The sequence below is a fragment of the Alexandromys fortis genome, unplaced genomic scaffold (genome assembly GCF_014885135.2).
Source record: "Alexandromys fortis isolate MF-2015 unplaced genomic scaffold, M_Fortis_MF-2015_v1.1 scaffold_242, whole genome shotgun sequence".
NCBI lineage: Eukaryota > Metazoa > Chordata > Mammalia > Rodentia > Cricetidae > Alexandromys > Alexandromys fortis.
Window position 1 is genome coordinate 1,666,214 of NW_026068123.1, and position 20,080 is coordinate 1,686,293.

At 43.7% G+C, this 20,080-nt stretch overlaps 1 pseudogene; it reads left to right on the forward strand.

The window, feature by feature from the left end:
• Positions 1 to 18,459: 18,459 nt before the first annotated feature.
• On the forward strand, positions 18,460 to 19,595 carry LOC126490540 (40S ribosomal protein S2-like; annotated as a pseudogene).
• The last annotated feature ends 485 nt before the right edge of the window (positions 19,596 to 20,080 follow it).

The window sequence follows — 20,080 nt, forward strand, 5'->3', positions numbered from 1 at the left end:
CAAGGTGGCAGGCAGTTCTATGCTTGCTTTGATGTCACTGTTTCGGAATCACCACACAGAAGCAGGTATTAGTGGTATACACCTTTAATACCAGCATTAGCAAGGTTGAGATGGGATCGAGGCTAGCCTGGGCTATCAAAGACGCTGATTCGGAAAGAAAAAGAAATAGGGTGACCTGACTGCCAGAAATGGTCTTTCTACCCAGGACTCACCTGAAAACATCGGAATCGCCAGGACCCAGCAGCCTCAAGACTTAAGGTGAGGCTCAACTAAATGTATGTACAGGTGATTTTTTTTTCTTCTAGAATAAAACGAAACCAGAAAGGTTTTCTAAGGACTTTTGAAGAGGGTCAGACACGAAACCAGGCTCGAGTCTTACGTAGTGGCTATTTCTTGTAATCCTAGCACGTCGGAAGTTGTGGGAGTTCGAAACCACTCTGTACTATATTGAGACATTGTTTCAAAAAGAAAAAAAAATGCAAAAAGCACCCGGGGGACGCAGCGTACAGACAGGACGCTTCCCGCCAGTCTGGACAGAAGCAGGCGCGCTGGCCCCCCGGTCACCACCCACACCCGGGCCCTCCACGTCACTAGACCCTCTCGAGGTAGGCCCAACCCAGGGCCAGCACCAATTGTCCTTTGACAAAACGGGATGGCGGCGGAAGAGAAGGCTGCGTTATGGAGTCACTTCCGGAACAGCCTCCGGCGGGGCGCGCAAACTCGGGCTCAACGGCAGTGAACCGGCTGAGACCAGTACACAGCTCCCTGCAGCTACCACCGAACTGGTACCCGCCATTAGCACCGATTTTAGAATGTGCCAGCACGGTGGGGGCAGGGCCTCCTATTCAGGGCAGCGTCCCTACCTGGGGCGGTACCTCCTACCCGGAGGCGGGGCTAACTACTATTGGGGCGGGGCAACCTACATGTGGGGGCGGGGTCGCTATCCGGGCTACTTGTCCTCTGCCTAGGGGCGAGGTCGGTTGTTCTGACCAATCCAGAGGCCGGGGGTCCTACTGTGGGGCGGGTCCTACGTACTCGTTGGGTCTGGAGGTGGGGCCGGATCGGTTCGCGGGGAGCACAGCGGGATAGACCTGAAAAGCAAGGTTTCACGTGGGGACTTGTCCTACGGGATGCTCAGGAAAACCTTGCAGCATGCCTACCGTCTAGCTATTCACCAGCAGAGCAGCCCAGCCTACACAAACTGGTGTCGAGTCACGTACTGGGAATTCTAGGACTGAATGCACTAGGGCGCAGAAGCTGAGGACGGGAGAGCCGAACAGGACAGACCTCCAGACTAGAACGTAGTAATTCTAGGAACCAGGGTGTGGCTCGTTTGTTGAGCCTCTGTGTATCAAGTGTGAAGTCGTGGATTCTAACCACAGCGTAGCAAGGGACAAACAAACAAAACAAAATCAAAGACAAAAAACCAACTTAAAAAGCCTTAGAATTACTGTGATGGAGGAAGGATCCCACAGAGAAATCTATTCCTTGCTTTTTTTTTTTTTTTTTTTTTGGTGATGGGGATCAAACATAGGACCACCTTGGACCTGATATCAATCCTTAGGACCTATGTAAAACAAAATGCCGGTTGTGGTGAACATTTGTAGCCCCAGTGCGAGAGGAAAGAGGAGGAATCCCGGGGACTGGCCATTTTAGTCCACTTGTTAGTGTTCCAGGCCAGTAAGAATTGTAAACATGAATCCAACCCCTTGTGGGTTTTTTTTTTTTTTTTTAATTCTTCGGAGGCTGAGCTCTGCTGGAGGCCCAGTGAGAGCCTGAAAATGTAGCCCACGTCCCAGCTTCTTGGTTTACTTGAACTCAGGCATTGGGTGCATTTGGGTCGGGAACGCTGGAGTGTGTGTTTGCACGTGTGCGTAAAGGGTGAGGCAGTTCTCTCCTTTCACCATGTGGACTCCAGGAGCTTAACTAGGTCACAGGTATTATTCCTTTAAAAACGGCGGCGGCGTGGGTGTGTGGACAAACACAGGATAGACGAGACGCAAAAGGAAGAGACGGACACGCGGCTCCCACGTAGGTGCGCTTTAATGGGGAGAGGGGAACACAGTAAGGGGTGGGACGTGCAGACACACAAGGGTAGGGGGAAAAGGGCCAAGAGGGGGGCCAAGAGGGCGAAGCCTCGTGGACCTTCGCTTTTAACGGGGGGCGCAAGGTTGTCTGGGAGGAGTGGCCTTCACCTGGGCGCGGCCAGCGCGCACACAGGTAATCCAGGAGAAGTCTGGGAGCTGTAGTTTCCAAGGAATAACAACAGGGCTTGGCAGCAGAAACATATCGCTGGCCACCATTGTGGGTATTTTGTTTCTTAAACTAATTTGGAAAAACGATTTGGTTTTTTATTTTATTTTTTTTTCCAAAATTTGGGCATGTGTATGTTATGCCCAAATCCGCGAAGTCCCCCAAAAGCCAACAAGGAGACTGAGTCCCGTATGTAAAAGCAAAGAGCCTTTATTTTATGCACGTTTGCAAACTCGGTCTCTCAGCATGTCCACGTATTGGAATAAACAGAGAGCCCAGAGCTCAGTTAGATTAGGGTTTATATAGTAGTAAAGGTGGGGGTGAGGGGTTTCTGAGATTTTAGGACCCCTGATTGGCTGACATTTGTCTAGAGGTGTCCTGGTGAGTGTGCGCTGGCAGGTGATCCTATCTACAGTGGTTGGAACATTAGGCATTTCCTTTGGCTGGTCTGTTCTTGGGTGGTGCTCAGGTAATCTCAGTTTGTGGTTCTTCCTTGTAATGAGCATGGAAGCAGATTCCTCTGAATGAATAAATATAGGGGAATCTGTAGTGTAGATAGAGCAGGAAATTTATAGAATAAGAATGAATGTAACTTGGTGTAATGTAAAAGCATTTCTTCTTGTGTGTGGTATGGAAAATTACTAAGGTGAAGTATTAAGAGAACATTTGCCCCCTTGAAGGCTGCCACACCCATCTGGCCCTGCCAGATGTGGGGGCTGCACCCAGCAACCGTGGTAACGAAATAATCTTGCCACACAAGAGGGACCCCCACCCTTCTGTGACCAGTTGATACTGATAACCTAGGACATCTGGTTATCGGAAGGATCAAACGAGGGGCAATTTTGAACTGACTTAAAAGAGGTGGCTGAAGCAGGACGGTTATCTCACTTCTCACAATGGCTCTGGCACCAGGCCTCCGTGGAAAGAGAGATCCTCCTAGCCTGCCTCCCGAAAAGCAGCAATATTGAATGCTTTGCCTAAACATTTAATGCTCTGTCTCCCGAGCACAGAGCTTTGTCTCCCGAAAACAGACATTTAACACCTTGCATCCCGAATGCAAATCCTCATTCCCTGAGAGTGGACATTGAAGGGCTGTCTCCCGAGAACAGACTAGATACTCTGCCTTTCAGAATGCTTTGCCATCCCGAGAGCAAAGCCTCATCTTCAAGAGTAGAGAACTAAAGCCTTGTCTCCCGAGACTCGGTCACCCGAAAGCCGAGTCCAAGGCCCTACCAGATACCAGCCTGGAACATCAGGACCTTATCTCCTGAGTGCAGACTATGGGGTCAAGAGTCGATCTTGGCTACCCAGCCCCCAGTGAGGACAAGAGCCCAGCCTGAAGAAATTCAAGAAGTCCTTTTTAAGCCAGGGAATACCAGGTTGTATGATGCTATTTCATGTGTGTATGAGAGGTTAAGAGAAGAGCATAGATGTGTTAATGCATAAGTTTGGTGTGTGAAATGTTCAGAGATATTTTATGGATAATTGATAAGATTAGGAAATGTTAATGGATAAGCTAAGGTTAAGGAGTGTTTTATAGATAATTAAGGGATAAGTTGTATTAAGGTTATAGATAAGTAATGGATAAGTTGTATTAAGGTTAAGAAGTGTTTTATGAATAAGTGATAAGTTAGAGTAAGGTTATGAATTGGTTTTATGTATTAGGTTTAGTAGGATTAATAATTGTGATATTGAAATGCCTGTGAGTTGCCCATTATCAATCCCCCATGCCTATTGAGATTGTAACTCCCATTGATGCATTGGATATTGAAGTTGCTAGTAAAGAATCATTATAAAAACAATTCTCTTGCTTGGTCTGGTTACTCATCCCTCTCTGGGGAGAAGGGCACAGAGTCCTCATAGATAGTACTCGAAAAGAACCTGGAGCTGAAGTCCCCCAGCTCGTAACATTCCTGCAACCAAGTATTGCTTCAGGCCTCTATTAAATCTGTTGACGGCTGAGTCCTACACTGGCAGGTGATAATGGTTGGAAGTAAAGAGCTTCCTTTGGGTGATCTGTTCATATTTAGCTTATCATGGCTGGTTCATACAGTGTACATCTTAAGGAATAAAATTCATTATCATCACGAGGAATGGGATCTGAGTATGGGAGGTGCATACTGGTGATGCTAGCACCCTGGAGAGAGAGCTGGCAGGACAAGAATTCAAGGCCATTTTCTACTACATAGCAGGTGAGACCAAACTGGACTTTATGAGACCCTATTCAGAGAGAGAGAGAGAGAGAGAGAGAGAGAGACAGAGAGACAGAGAGACAGAGAGACAGAGAGACAGACAGAGAGAGACAGAGACAGAGGACAGCTAGGATGTAGCAGAGTGATATGTGCCTTGTATGTATAATGAAGTGGCCTTAGACTCTATCACCAAACAGCAAAGAGAACTAGTAAGAGGGAGTCCAGTCACAAGGCAAGGTAGGGTAGAGGAATAGAAGCAGGAGGTAAGAGCTGAGCATAACTTCATACTCCCAGCAGCCAATTCCAACTCCTGAGAACCAGTTTGGGGTGGGCCAGGACTGGGTTTATAGCCCACTTCCAAGCTTTGATCTTCCAAAGTAGCTGGAGCATGGACCGCGTTAGTCTCACCAACCCAAACCTTCAGGGACTGGACTTTAGGCAGAGTGGAGGAAAAGAGCCCAAGGTTTTCAGGAAAAAAGACTAAAGCCAGTAAAATTTCCTGCACTGGCAAGATTGCTCAGTACTTGCTGTCAAACCTAATAGCCGGCTGGGCAGTGGTGGTGCATGCCTTTAATCCCAGCACTCAGGAGGCAGAGGCAGGAGGATCTCTGTCAGTTAAGAGGCCAGCATGGTCTTCATAACTAGACATAGTTCCAGCACAGGTTACAAAAGCTATAGAGAAACCCTGTCTTGAAAAACCAACCAAACAAACAAAAAACAAAAAAACTGGGCAGCCTGAGCTGCATCCCTCAGCATGGTGAAGGGACAGAACCAACTCCTAAAAGTTTCCCTCTGACCTCCACAGGTATCCCCCTTCATAAATAAATACATTTAATTAAAAAAAATCAAATGGACTGTAGAAATAGCTCAGGGTTAAAAACTCTTACAGGGGACTTGAGTTCAGCATCCAAACACCCATGTAGAGCAGCTCAAAACTGGAGCTCCGGCTTTAGAGGGATCCTATGACCTCCACTGGCTCTGCATTCACACGCACACACTCACATACAGATACTGAATAATTTAAAAATAAAATATATTTTAAAATTCCTGGAAAGGAGTGGTCTCCAGCCTTTGCCTCCATGAGGCAGCAGACTCCTCTGACAGGATGGGCCGCTGAGGGAGCTGTTAACATCAGTGTAAAGTCAAGGTACCTGCTTTGCCAGGATGACCCCTAGACAAGGCCCTCCAAAGCTGGGTGCTTGTTTGTTGGAAACATCTATACTTTTGATGAAAAGGCAGCTCCACTGTAAGGGAAAGGGGTTGGGAGGACTTCCTGGCTCAAGTCAGATGTCTTGGATGAAAGCCCAGAGGGACTCACTTTTAGAGTGATAATTCATTTTGTTGGGTTTGTGGTTTTGTTTGTTTCTTGAGACAGGGTCTCACTATGTAGCTCTGGCTGTCCTGGACCTCACTCTGTAGATAGCTGGTCTCAAACTCACAAAAATATGCTTATCTCTGTCTCCCCAATGCTGGTATTAAAGGTGTCTGTTACCCCAGTTAATTTTTTTAAATTATATTATTATTTAGTTGTATATATGTGCACCATGTGTGTGCTCCGTGCCTGTGGAGGTCAGAAAAGAACATCAGATCCTTTGGGACTGGAATTACATATAGCTATGAGCTTCCCACCATGAGGACACTGGAAATGAAACTTTGGCTTTCTGAAAGACCTACAAGTGCTCTTGACTGCGCAGACAACTCTCCATTGTCTGGATATCATCTTCTGGGTCTCAGTGGAGTGGTGTGGGAAGTCCTTCTAAATATGTTGTAGTGAGGAGGGCAGCGGGTAGCGGCCTGGCTCCTGCACGGCTAGCTTTACACCCAAAATAGCAACACACAAACTGTATTCTTTTAAACACTGCTTGGCCCATTAGCTCTAGCCCCTTACTGGCTAATTATCATATTTTGATTAACCCATTTTAATAATCTGTGTAGCACCATGAGAAGAATCTTAACCTGTGTCCATCTTGGAGAGGAGAGCTATAGCATCTGCCTCACTGCCTTCTTCCTCCCAGCATTCTGTTCTGTCTACTCCGCCTACCTAGATTCTGCCCTATCAGGCCAAGCAGCAGTTTTCTTTATTAATTAACCAATAAAAGCAACAGATAGATAGATGACCCACCTACATCATTCCCCCTCTTTCTTTCTTTCTTTCTTTCTTTCTTTCTTTCTTTCTTTCTTTCTTTCTTTCTTTCTTTCTTTCTTTCTTATGTATACAATATTCTGTCTGTGTGTATGCCTGCAGGCCAGAAGAGGGCGCCAGACCTCATTACAGATGGTTGTGAGCCACCATGTGGTTGCTGGGAATTGAACTCAGGACCTTTGGAAGAGCAGGCAATGCTCTTAACCACTGAGCCATCTCTCCAGCCCCCCCCCCTTTTTCTGTTCAAACAAAAAGGCTTTAATTTTAACATGGTAAAATTACATATAACAAAAGTTATCAAGCAATAATTACAGTTACAATATTTATATCTATTTTATCTTTTATCATAACTAAGGAAAACTATAACTATCCATTCTTCAACTCCATCAAAGACTCTAGAAGGATATAATATTACCTAAGCAAACAAGAAATAAGCAACTTCCAAACTCTAGAAATGACAAAGACATCTTGCTGCCTGGACAGTCACCCAAAGTTTCTCTGTACCGTTGGGGCATCCATCTTCAGCCTACAGGCCCATAGTTTCCAGCAGACATTTCCATGAAGCAGGAAATTTCAAAGACAGTTCAGTCACTATCTGCTATGTCCTGTAGAATGTCTCACAGACTCTTTCATGAATCAGGAACCCCAAAAGACCATCTCACCTTTAGGCAAGTTCAGCAGTCCTCTCTCTGCGGGTTCTTTGTGTCCAGTCTATGCAAAAGTCCAGGCAAGAGCAATTTCTTGCCCAAATGGCTAACTAACTCTATAAGGAGCCTTTTCAATGCCCATCTTCCTCTTGAAGTAGCTGGTGCTGCCAGGAGCAGACATGTCTCATTGTCATGAAAAGCCCTAACTTATTAAAACATTAAATGCCATATTCTATAGTCTTTGAAAGATATGAAGAATGCCTATCTGATATATATTTATGCACATCTAGAAAATCTAACTAACATGACTATAAGCTTGACTATTATCAATGATTATTCATTAACAACCTATATTTCCTAATTATACATTACATTTTAAATGAACTACACAATCACAAAACCTTAATCAAGAGCAGAAATACATAAAATATAACAAAATTGACCTTAAAGTCCATACCAATGCAAATTATTCATATCTATATCATATCCCCCTTTAAATGTAAACGAACATTTATAAACAATATTTGGGAACATGGGCGCAGTTTTTTCTCTCCAAACTGCTTCGTGCTGAATGGGGGCGCTGTTAATCAGATCTTTCATGGTGTAACCTGTGTGCCAGGATCATCTCAGTCAGCAGTTGAGTGAAGTAATTTTTTTGAAGGTGTTCACAGCAACCTTTCAGGAGGGCGTGGTCCATCATAACATATTGGGATAGAAGCAGTCCACAGGGTCTCATCCTCTGTGAAAACAAAAGAAGACCCTCTCCAAAGCATCATATCCTTAGACCCAAATTTGGAAATCATGATACCTTTAGAACATACATGTAGTTTGGCAGACCACACAATGAAATGTCTCTCTGTATTTAGCTCCTTCACAGTCAAAAAATTCAAAGAAAATACAATATACAGAATCCAAACTTTCTGTGAATTTTCTATTTTTATGTGTCTTATTTTTCTTTATTTCTTTTAGTCTATAACTATCTGTACTCTGTCTCTTTAAAGACTTTACCCTTTTTTTAAACCATTAACTTTATTCTCTATATTTTTTTCTTCTCTCTCTCAAGCCTACATACACTCATCCAAAATTGTGACCCATTTAGCAGTCTTTTATGTCTGAATCTGTCCTATTGTGAATCTGAAATTTTTTACTATCCAGGAGCACTTTTGACTTGCGCCTTTAAATCACTAAGCGCATAAGAATCTAAGCTGTGACATTCCTAGGTCAAAAACAGGTACTGCGGGTTTGCCCTGCCCAATCCAACATGGTGGAGCCTCTTGTGACTCTGCAGAGCAGCAGGCTGCTCTGGATATTGACTCCACCTCTCTCTAATTTCAAAATGGAGGACGTACCATTTTCTACTAGCTCTGGGGCTGCCAGATAGGAGCCACACTCAGCACTTTGACTCTGAGACTGAGCGTGCAGCACAGAAACTCTTTTCATCCAAGTTACAAGCAAATCTGACACGCAGAGCACTGCACAGTCTGAAACATCTCTCTGTATGACTACAGAAATCCGCCATGCTCTCCTGCCTACCTAAGCCTGATTCTGCAGTCTGCCCAGGCAGAGAGCGCAGGCATGGTCTCAGAGTACTTTCTTCCCGATCCTGAACTGGAACACAAACATCCAGTCCCATAAAAGCCTTTGAAATGCTTTAAAGCCAGAGTTTGCACTGACGGCACAGCCCAGGAAGCTGCGTTTTTAAACTGCGCAGCTGTTTTCCTGCTATGGCTGCTGAGTTAGGGAAATTTCTCTGCAGCACGCCACCCACAAATAGCAAAAAGCTGTGTTAAGCTCTTTCCTTTATTTTTAAGCTTTCTCAGGTTTTTTAGTGGATTTAATTACCACATTGGGCGCCACTCTGTAGTGAGGAGGGCCGTGGGCTATGACCTGGCTCCCGCATGGCTAGGTTGTATACTTACTATACGAGTGCAGCTTTGCCTGTGCCATAGGAACACATAATACACGTGCGCACACACACACACACACACACACACACACACACACACACACACACACACACACACACACACACACACACACGAAGGCAAAACTGATAAATGGCTTCGCCAAGATTCAAAGATTCTGTCCTTTAAAAGCCAGGCACTGTAGTCCTGGCACTCAGGAGACAGAGGCAGTCAGATTTCACTGAGTTCAAAGCCAGCCTACTCTATATAGTAAATTCCAGGGTGTTATAGTGAGAACCTGTCACACACACACACACACACACACACACACACACATACACACACACGTACATACATACACACACACTAAAACCAGAACAAAGATAAAAAAGACAGAAGGCAATTTTAAACACACAAAAATAAAAATAAATACAGGGCAGGCAGGAAGGAGTGACAGTGCACACTTGTAATCTCAGCACTCAGAAGACAGGCAACAGGACAGCTTTTGAGGCCATCCTAGATTACACAGTAGTTTTGTAATTAATATCGTTTCTGTGTGATTATTTGGGTCTGGGCAACCGGGAAATAAACAAGCAGTCTTCACTTACAAAATGGTGCTAACATGGGCAACTATATCCACATAAAATCTAAGAGAGCTTGGGAAGTTATTCTAGACACAAAAGAACAGAGGTAAGCACAGCTTCTTGGTAGCAGTATTTTCTCAGGTGGGCTCTGTTTGCTAGAAGCAAGTGTGTCTCATTTAAGTGATGCTTCCTGACTCAGCTTTAGCTGCAAAAACTTTGCAGTTCTTTTAAAAGGCCCCACCAACAAACACTTAAGTGGTGTTTATAAATTGCACAACAGCATGCTTCTTTGTGGTGGCAGGGACCTTGAAACTTCAGAGTTATGAAAATAACATGGCTCCCACCAGTACCACTGCCATGAAGCTAGACTCTCAGAAAGCTAAGGAATGGGGTGGATCCAGCTGTCAAAGCCACCACTTTAATCCTAGCCATATTGCTTAGCAAATTAAAGACTCATGTGGTCAGAAGAAAGCGAGAGATACAGTAAAGGTAGATTCAGCTGGGGAAAAAAAAAACCTCTAAACATTTTACAGTGTGTTTAAAAATATGTGTAGGCTTGGAAAAGAAAAAAAAGAATTTTAAAATTCTTAAAAATAAAAGGGGGGAACAGTTGGATGTGGCAGCTCACACCTTTAATCTCAGCACTTGGGAGGCAGAAGCAAGCAGAACTCTGTGAGTTCAAGGACAGCCTAGTCTACAGAGTGAGTTCCAGGACAGTCAAAGATACACAGAGAAACCCTGTCTCAAAAAAACCCAAAAATAAAAATAAAAGAAATAGAGTTTAAAATAAAGCCACGTAAAGATGGAAAATACACAGAAAATCACACAATAACATACAGTGTTCTCTTTGAATTGTTTGATGGCTGAGGAAGGAGCAACAGTTGCTAAAAGATATTTGATTATAAATGCTACTGGAGTAATCCAACATATATATTTTGAAAATGCCTTGACTTCAAAATTTAAATAAAAAATATACTACTTTGGAGAAGAGGTTTTGCTTTTCTCCACAGGAAATGAGAGGCTGTGGATTCATTCTGGGTTAACAAAAATCAAGGAAGACCCTCTGAAGAATCTCTGATAGGAGTGGATTGCCCAGATAGAGAGAGAGAGTGTATGCAGAGTCAGAGAGACGCCATGTAGCTACCAAAGGAGACAGACGCTGAAACTTTACACCAGAACTTTACCAGGTAGGCCATAGCCTTAAATGGGTTCATTTAAGATATAAGAGTCAGTTAATAAGAAGCCTAAGCTAATAGGCCAACCAGTGTTGTAATTAATATAGTTTCTGTGTGATTATTTGGGTCTGGGTGACCGGGAAATGAATGAGCAGTCTCCACTTACAAAACATAGTAACACCCTGTGTGTGTGTGTGTGTGTGTGTGTGTGTGTGTGTGGAATGGGACTAATTATTTGAAGCTACTGCCTCGAGGTTTCAGGCTGTAATCTCTGCATCTATTCTAATGGTCCATAGTCAGACCTGTTGCACATTGCCAACTGGAACACACACATCTATCTCAGGTACGAACCAGAACCAGAGACAGAAACTAAGAACTGTGGCTTCAGGTCACCAAAAGTCAAAAAAGAAAAAAGAAAAAGAAAAAGAAAAGAAAACCAACAAACATTTTAAAAAATTTAAGATTTATTTTTTTATGAATGTGTGTTTTGCCTGCATGTATGTCTGTGTACTATGTGGGTACCTGGTGCATAGGAGGTCAGAAGAGGGCATTAGAACCTCTGAAACTGGGGCTGGAGAGATGGCTCAGTGGTTAAGAGCACTGCCTGCTCTTCCAAAGGTCCTGAGTTCAATTCCCAGCAACCATATGGTGGCTCACAACCATCTGGAATGAGGCCTGGTGCCCTCTTCTGGCCTGCAGACATGCACACAGACAGAATATTGTACACATAATAAATAAATAAATAAATATTTTAAAAAAAAGAACCTCTGAAACTGGAGTTACAGATGGTTGTCAGCTGCCATGTGGGAGCCGGGAATTGAACCCAAGTCCTCAGCAAGAGCAGCAAACACTCTTAACCACTGACATCTGTCCAGCCCACTTCCATTCATCTTTGAGCATTTAGTAAGTGTCAGATCTAGCAAACTGTGCTATCTATAGCTTGATGATTTTAGAACAGACCCCCAGATGGTCACATAGTTAAATAACTTTTGTATTCAGGGGTCTAGAGAGATGCCTATATGGGTAAGCACTTTCTGTGCAAGAGTGAGGACCAGAGTTCAGATCTCCAACACCCGTGTAAAAGCCATGGCTTTCATGTGGATACTGAGGGTGCAAACTCCAATCTTCATATTTTCTTGGCATGGTTTTTATCCGTTGAATCATCTCCCTAGCCCCTTTATCTTTTGGGTGTATGTGTATATGTTGTGTGTGTGTGTGTGTGTGTGTAATAAATGTCACATTAATAAATTGTCCTGCAATTTGAGATTACTGAGAACCTGGCTCTTCAGACCCAAGCATGCTATCTTCAAGTGTCCCCCAAGACCTCTTGCCTGGGAACGGGCTAGCTCCCTCTGGCCCTGTGAGGAGAAAGAACAAACCACAGAAGATCTATGAAGACCTTCAGAAGGAGTGAAAGTGCCATGTCCTTGAACACTCTGGGAGGTAAGCATTCCCAGGCGGCTTTCCAAAGCCAAAGACTCAGCTACTGTTTAATTCCATGATAAAAAGATGCCTGGGGTGTGAACTGCCAATGGGAAGTATCAACCAGGAAAACACGTTCTGCCTGGGAGTCTCGGTGGTCAGACACCCCAGCTTGCTGTTTCGGTGTTTAGGGCTCCCCCAGACAGTTTTTTCTGGGTGGTGTAAGTGTCTAGCCTCATGTTCTAGTGTGTTTCTGCTGCTTGTTTTATTCTTTTAAAATCATATACATGGCTCTCAGGGATCCTTCCATACGGTGCATTTCTGTTCTAAGGTTGCTGAGCAAATCCCTGGCTCTGAAGAACTTCTCTTTAGTGAACTGGCTTTGTAGTGAATGAATGAGGCTGGTCTTTGTGAAGAGTGGGCCAGAAAGTTGAAAGCTTTGAAGCTACACCACGTGGCTTAGGCCTTGAAAATGGTTGCTGCGAGAAATATGACTCTTGGGGACAGGTGAGGCTGGTATTTGCTAATGGCCTAGTGGAAAGCGATTGCAGTTGGAGGTGGGGAAGACAGAGAAATGTTCAATGGGAAAAGGAGACGGCAGATTTGCAGAGCTGTTGATGTTGCAATGGCAGACATACATCCTTAGTGAACAAGTGCAGGAGAAGAAATGGGGGGCCAATGCCCAGAAAGGCCATCTGGCAAATGTTTGGCCAAATTGAGATCCTGACACCTATGCCTGGGACAGCAATGTATGTATGGATTGAGGATTAGACTTATGAGAGAAGAGAGACTTCTTATTACTCTTATAACTTATATTAGCCTATTATTCTTGTCTGTGTTAGTCATGTGGCTCGTTACCTTATTTGGTGGGGCAGTCACATCTTGCTTCTTTTGTGGCTGGGACAGGACTGCAGAGAGAGCTTTCCTCTTCCCAGAATTCTCCTGTACTCACTGACCTGCCTCTACTTCCTGTCTGGTTGTCCCGCCTATACTTCCTGCCTGGCTACTGGCCAATCAGCGTTTATTTAAGATATAATTGACAGAATACAAACCATTGTCCCACATAAGATCTGGGTACCTGATGTAATATTTTACATGGCAAGAAATAAATGGCATTTCCAAGGGCAACCCAGAGGCTTGGGAAGCCCTGATTAAGATAGCTGGTGCAATTGTGTGACCTAGGAGTCACTGGTGTTAAACTGGATGCAAGAGACTTAAATTTGCAATTGTCACCACAGAACCTGCAGTGTGCAATATGTTCCAAGAGTGAAGCATAAAGGCTTAAACCATGGATGCACAGGCAGGTCAATTGACAGTACCAACATGTTGGAACTGGCTATGAGGGACACTCAGGGACACATACATGACTGATGATTTGTGACCCACAGCTAATCACCCATCATCCTCCTTAAAGGATTATGTACAAACCATGGAAGAATCCTGAAGCCATTCAGTGCTGCAGTGGCTGGTGATCTAACAACCCTACTTTAGGAATACAAATCAGGAACAGGACAACTAAAATAATAATAATTATTTGTGCTGGGTGCGCTCATGACACAAAGTAAGTGTGGAAGTGAGAGGGCAGCTCTTGGGAGTTCGTTCTTTTCTTCCACAGATCAAATTCAGATCATCTGGCCTGGCAGCAAGTGCCTTTGCCTTCTGACCCATCTCACTGGCCCCAATAAGATAATTAAAACTGCATCTCCTGCTTATAAGCAAATTATCAGAACTCTGCTAGTAAATGATACAGATAGTTTATTGCCTTAGTGATTCAAAAGGTAACACAAAGAGAGGATTGGGACTGGACTGTGAGAAGGTGCCCGCCCCATGTGCACCATGGGAAGAGAGCTTACATCTCTCAGAGACAAATGTTCACTACCCTTCAGTCAGAAGTGCCATATGATAAAACAGATGGAGTGACTAGCTAAGAGCAGTGACAGATGTTTAAAGATAAAAGATTGCATTACAGAAAGCATCCTTATCCTCTGGAAGCCCCTGGCTGATGCCTCCCTACAGTCCCCGTGGCTACAATGGCTCTTTCTGCTTTGTTTGCTGACTTGTCCTCAAAACTGGAAAGCCCAGATCCAAAAGTTAGGTTTTATCTGTAAAGACTTCAGGCCCCACATTAAAATCTATTGGAAAAATGGGTCACCTACTATTAGCCTAACTTGGGTGAGTACTGGAGATGAAACCATTTAATTTATGGCAATCCAAAATTGTTCAAAGGAAAATCAGTTACAACTACTAGATTAGAGGAGGGAATTTATGCTAAACAAGCTACAGTTCCATTTAAAAAGTGGCCAGCTTCCTAGATGGGGGCATGAAGTAATGATAATTTCCATTCCAGTTAGGTTGAGGAAAGTCTTTCAATCAACTGTCTCCTCAGTCTCTGGTATGGGCAGCCAATATGCAGAGGTATAAGCTGTCTATAAAGCTATTCATACTGACTCAGGACAATGCCATGGGTGTACACCAAGTGGTCTGTGGCAAAAGAAATGGCCATCTGGATGGCCTGATAACAAAACATGAATGGACTACAAGTGGCAACGAAATATGGAGAAAACCTGCGTGGGAGGATATTTGGTAGCAGTTAGTCAGTGACACTGTACTTCATGGTGATACTCACAATGTGCTTACTTATCTCCATAGAACAAGCATTCAGCCCAGACTCTTCAGCTCAGATTCCACGGAGTGTGTGAGTTCCCTCTGACAAGCACAAATGGGTTTATCACAAATCCAGACGTCTTGGAGAGTATGCTGCTCACAGGTGGGCACAGCACTATGGGATGCCTCGTACTCAGGGTATTATAAAGAAGAGCATCCTCAAAGATCCCCTCTGCCAGTGGATGCAGAAGTGGAATATCCTGCATCATTGGAAAGAATGTATTTACAAATCTGGTAGATCAATAATGTGGGAGCTTTGACCTGATCTCAAAATTGCTAGTCCTTCTCTGTGATGGTAAGTACATACATCCGGATATTTGGTTGTATGTCCATATACCCATGCTACCCAAATGAATACTTTATGGACTCTTTATAATGCTAAGGTTGATATGCCTATATGAACCCAGAGTGATATGGGAGTCACTTCAAATGTAAGTTAATATAGGACTGTACTAAGATGCATGGTATAAAATGGATTTATCACATTATTATCTGAAAGCTGAGGGTTTGGTAGAAAAACATAAATGGTTTTTATAAACTAATAAACATAAACTAATGCTGTATTAGTCAGGGTTCTCTAGAGTAACAGAACTTATAGAATGAATCTATGTAAACACATATACTTATAGATACATGTTTATATAACATATAACACACATAACACATATAGGATATATACATATATTATATATAATAACATAACACATATATAATATACATAATATATGTATTATATATACGGGAGAATTTTTAGAATTTAGGTTTACAGGCTGTGGTCCATTTAGTCCAACAATGGCTGTCTACCAATGGAAGGCCCAGGAATCCAGTAGCTGATCAGTCCATGAGGCTGAAGATCTCAGATGATCTTCAGTATACGCAGGAATCCCAAAGACGTGTTCTCTAATGATAGTGAAGGAATGAACTTGCTATCAATAGCAAACAGGCAACAGAGTGTTCCCTTCTTCCATGTCCTTTATAGAGGCTGCTACCAGAAGATGTGGCCTAGATTAAAGGTGGATCTTCCCACCTCAAGATCTGGATTAAAAGTGTCTTCCCATTTTATTTTATTTTTATTATTGACTTTTATTGAACTCTACATTTTTCTCTGTTCCCCTCCCTGCCTCTCCCTCCCCTTCACCCCTCTCCCAAGGTCCCCATGCTCCCTGGTCTTTCCATTTTAAAGATGTAATCAAGAAAACAATCCCTCACAGGTGGGTCCAACCATTTGGGTTTTAGTTAATTCCAAATATAGTCACGTTAACAACCAAGAATAGTCACCACAGATGCCAAAACAGCAATTAAAACAGATAGGGCTGGGCTCATTCCATAAATACTTTCATCAAGTATTTATGATCATTTACTGGAAACAGTACAGACCTAAATAATAGGCCCACAGAACAAAATGAAACACATTTATATGGATTATGACTCAAAATCTCTAAACCATAGTTGGAGATAAAAGATGAAGCAATATTGCTGCTGTCTAGGGAGGTGAAGGCTTGGTGCCCAGGTGCCTTTCTGGGCACCTCCTGATTCAGTGCGACTGATCTGTACTTCTCCATGGAGTGCCAGTCAGAGTCCACGCTACGTGCTATACCTGCTGGTAGCGTACACTATTCCCTCCTAGATTGTTTGCGTTAACCTTGGGAAAAGCAAGTCCAGCTATCTGGGACCTCAACTACTAAGGAGGTTGATCCAGACAGACCACTGAAGGGAGATTAAGGCGATGTAAATCCGTTGGAGCCAAAGATCTGCCCATGCAAAGATGTGCCAGACTAGTTCATTTAGTGCTTTTTCCATTTGAGGAAGTTAAGGTAAAACAAGGGAACCCTCTGTTACTGCCGACAGTATAAGGAGCCAAAGGCTTTGGATTAATCAATACTTGATGAAGGCTGGATATAAAGAACCCTCTAAGAGCACTCCACATGCTATGAAAATTGTGGCACAAATTTAGGATGAAACAGTAGTAGTCTCCTGCCCAGAAGATGACCAATGTCCCATACGCCCATCACTTACATGGGTTTGGTGAACCCTGGTTTTTATTTTATTTATTTTTCTTAGACAGGGTTTCTCTACGTAGCCTGGCTTTCCTGGAACTTGATCTGTAGACCAGGCTGGCCTCGAACTCTGAGATCTGCTTACCTCTGCCTTCTGAGTGCTGGGATTCATTGAACCTGGATTTTATATCTTTTATACTTAATGTCTCAGCATGCTGCTGAAGGCTGCTTGATTGATACTGACCAATTCAACATTCTTCTTTTTCTGGGAGCTGTGCTGGTTCTTTGTTGCTTGACCGGCTGCGCCACCCTTGTCAGCCTAGTGGCTTACAAGAAGGGACCACCGAGGTATTTTCCAAGCCCATGAAGACATCTCCTCTCAAGAACAATACTGATCACCCCAGAAAAACAACTGTGATTTCACCATGGGATTCCCTAGAGCAACTCATTGGATGATAAGGACTTTATCTACATCAAATATAAAAGGCAGCCATTGCAATATCTCAGTGGGTAAAGGCACTTGCCACCAAGCATGAGGACTGAGTTTGAACCCGGGAACCCATGTGGTAGGAGAAAATACACTCAGACAAATTGTCCCAGCCTCCACAATGATGCTATGTCATGTGCATACCCACTCTCTTCCTCATGGAAATAAATGAATGTAAATTTTTAAAGTAACTGTAGAAACTGGAGAGATGGTTCAGCAATTAAGAGCACTTACTGCACTTGCAAAGGAGCTGGGCTTGATTCCTAGCATCCACAAAGTGGCTCATGACCATCTGTAATGTCAGGGGAATCTGACACCCTCTTCTGACCTCTGTGGATTCCTGCATGTATATGGCACATTTGTGAAAACTCAGGCACACATATATAAACATAAAATAAAAACAAGTTTATAAACTAGGCATAGTGGCACACACCTTTAGTCTCAGCATTCAGGAGGCAGAGGCAGGAGTGAGTGCCTTTACTCATATGTATACATACACATAATAAAAAATAAAACAAATCTCTACAGACAAGCTGATAGAGATGGGCATTATCTGTGCAGACATTTGTAAATGCCGTGCTCTGCTATCATCTTTTAATGCTAATCCACGAGACTCCTACACACTTTGCCACCACTGACATTGTTAATCTGTACTGTCTTTGTGTTAACTGTCCCACTCTCAGGATTTAATGGAAGTCTATGGACAGAACCATTTCTTACAAGCCAGCTCCAGTGTTTGCTTTAACATACCTTCTGATCATACACTAGTGAGATATATGGGCTATCTGCTAGGGATATAGTGTGTAATACTTCTTTATAATAATAAGCCTTCTAATTATAAAGAACTCCGCTTTTGTGTCAGGCACACTCTCCCTGCATCTTGTATAACCACCTCACCTGTGTACCTGCTTTGACTAATACTGCAGTAACTGCATCTTTGCTAGCCATTCCAGGGCTTACGACCAGGTTGCAAAATGAAATTTCAGAAGCTTCACCACTGAAGTAGTGAACAACGCTGCCTTAGCCTTTGCTGCTATTAAGAATTAGACAGGTTTCTTTTTCTTTGGAAAAACACTAAATGGCAGATGAAGCCAGTGTGGCAGGAGGCCCCAGGGTAAGATTAGACTTCTGAGGAGGATTTGGCAGCAGCAGTGTTAGACATGGCTGCAGGCCCCAGAACTCTCGGAGATAAAGCAGATGACAAGGACTGGATCCCTGTCACCAAGTTGGGCTGCCTGGTTAAGGACATGAAGATCAAGTCCCTGGAGGACATCAACCTGTTCTCCCTGCTCATTAAGTAACCCAAAATTAAGTCAGTTCAAAAAATTGATTTTTCCTGGGTATGGCCCTAATAAAGATCATGCCAGTGCAGAAGCAGACTCAGGCCGGCCAGAGGACCAGGTTCAAGGCTAATGGGGACTACAATGGTCAGATTAGTCTTGGTGTTAAGTGCTCCAAGGATGTAGCCACTGCCATCCGACAAGCCAGCGTCTTAGTCAAGCTTTCCATTGTCCCTGTGCAGAGAGGCCACTGGGGGAACAAAAGCCCCACGCTGTTCCATGCAAGGTAACAGACAGCGTGGGTCTGTGTTGATGAGTTTCATCTAATGAAGGACGCTTAAAAGAAATCCCACACCAGCTCAGAATTGAGAAATAGACGGCTATTTATTTAGGGGTAGACTCACAAATCAGAATCCTCTGCTGAAATGGAGCACAGAACCCGAATCCCGCAGCCGGAAAAGAAACCAGTCGGGCACGCTCTACATCGACATAAATAGTATAAGAGGCCACGTCCCAGTGGGCGGGTAACTACTGGCTGTAGGACTTCCTACAGCCTTCATCTCTGTCACCAGAGACATGGGCATCATCTCTGCCCCTGTGCCCAAGAAGCTGGTATTGATGACTGCTACCCATCATCATCCAGGGGCTGCACTGCCACCCTGCACAACGTTGCCAACACCACCTTACATGCCATTCCTAAGACCTGCAGCTATCTAACCCGTGACCTCTGTAAACAGACTGTGTCCACCAAGTCTCCTTATTAAGGAATTCACTGACCACTTCGTGAAAACCTTCGCCGGGAGCCTCCTTTCAGAAAACCCAGGCTCCAGTTGTGGCCAGCGCATAAGGGTTTTTATACAACAAAAATAAAGTGAACTGGATTAATCAATATGTGCCGAGGCTTGTTTGAGCTGCTGTTGATTATAGTACATCATCGGCAGTGCAGAGACTTTCCAGTCATGTGGTGTTTTGACCTTAATGATGATTCTCAGAATATCTCTGATTTACAAACAAAATTAAAAATAACTCATTCTTGGGATGGATTGCAGGCTGAGAAACGTATAAATGTGACCTAAGGAGGATATCACTAGTGGCTGGACTTGTACTGATGGCATTGGGACTATGTCGCTGCTCTCATCCACGCGTTGTAGTCCCTGAATATTCTGTGCAGGAACAATTGTACACAGGTACAACTGAAAAACCGATATAATACACATTGTATTGGTACACTGCCATGTGCTGTCTAAGATTACTGAGAAACTGACTCTGGAAATGAGGTTAGTCCTCTACTTCAGACCTAAGTATGTTTGTCTTGAGTGTCCTCCATGACCT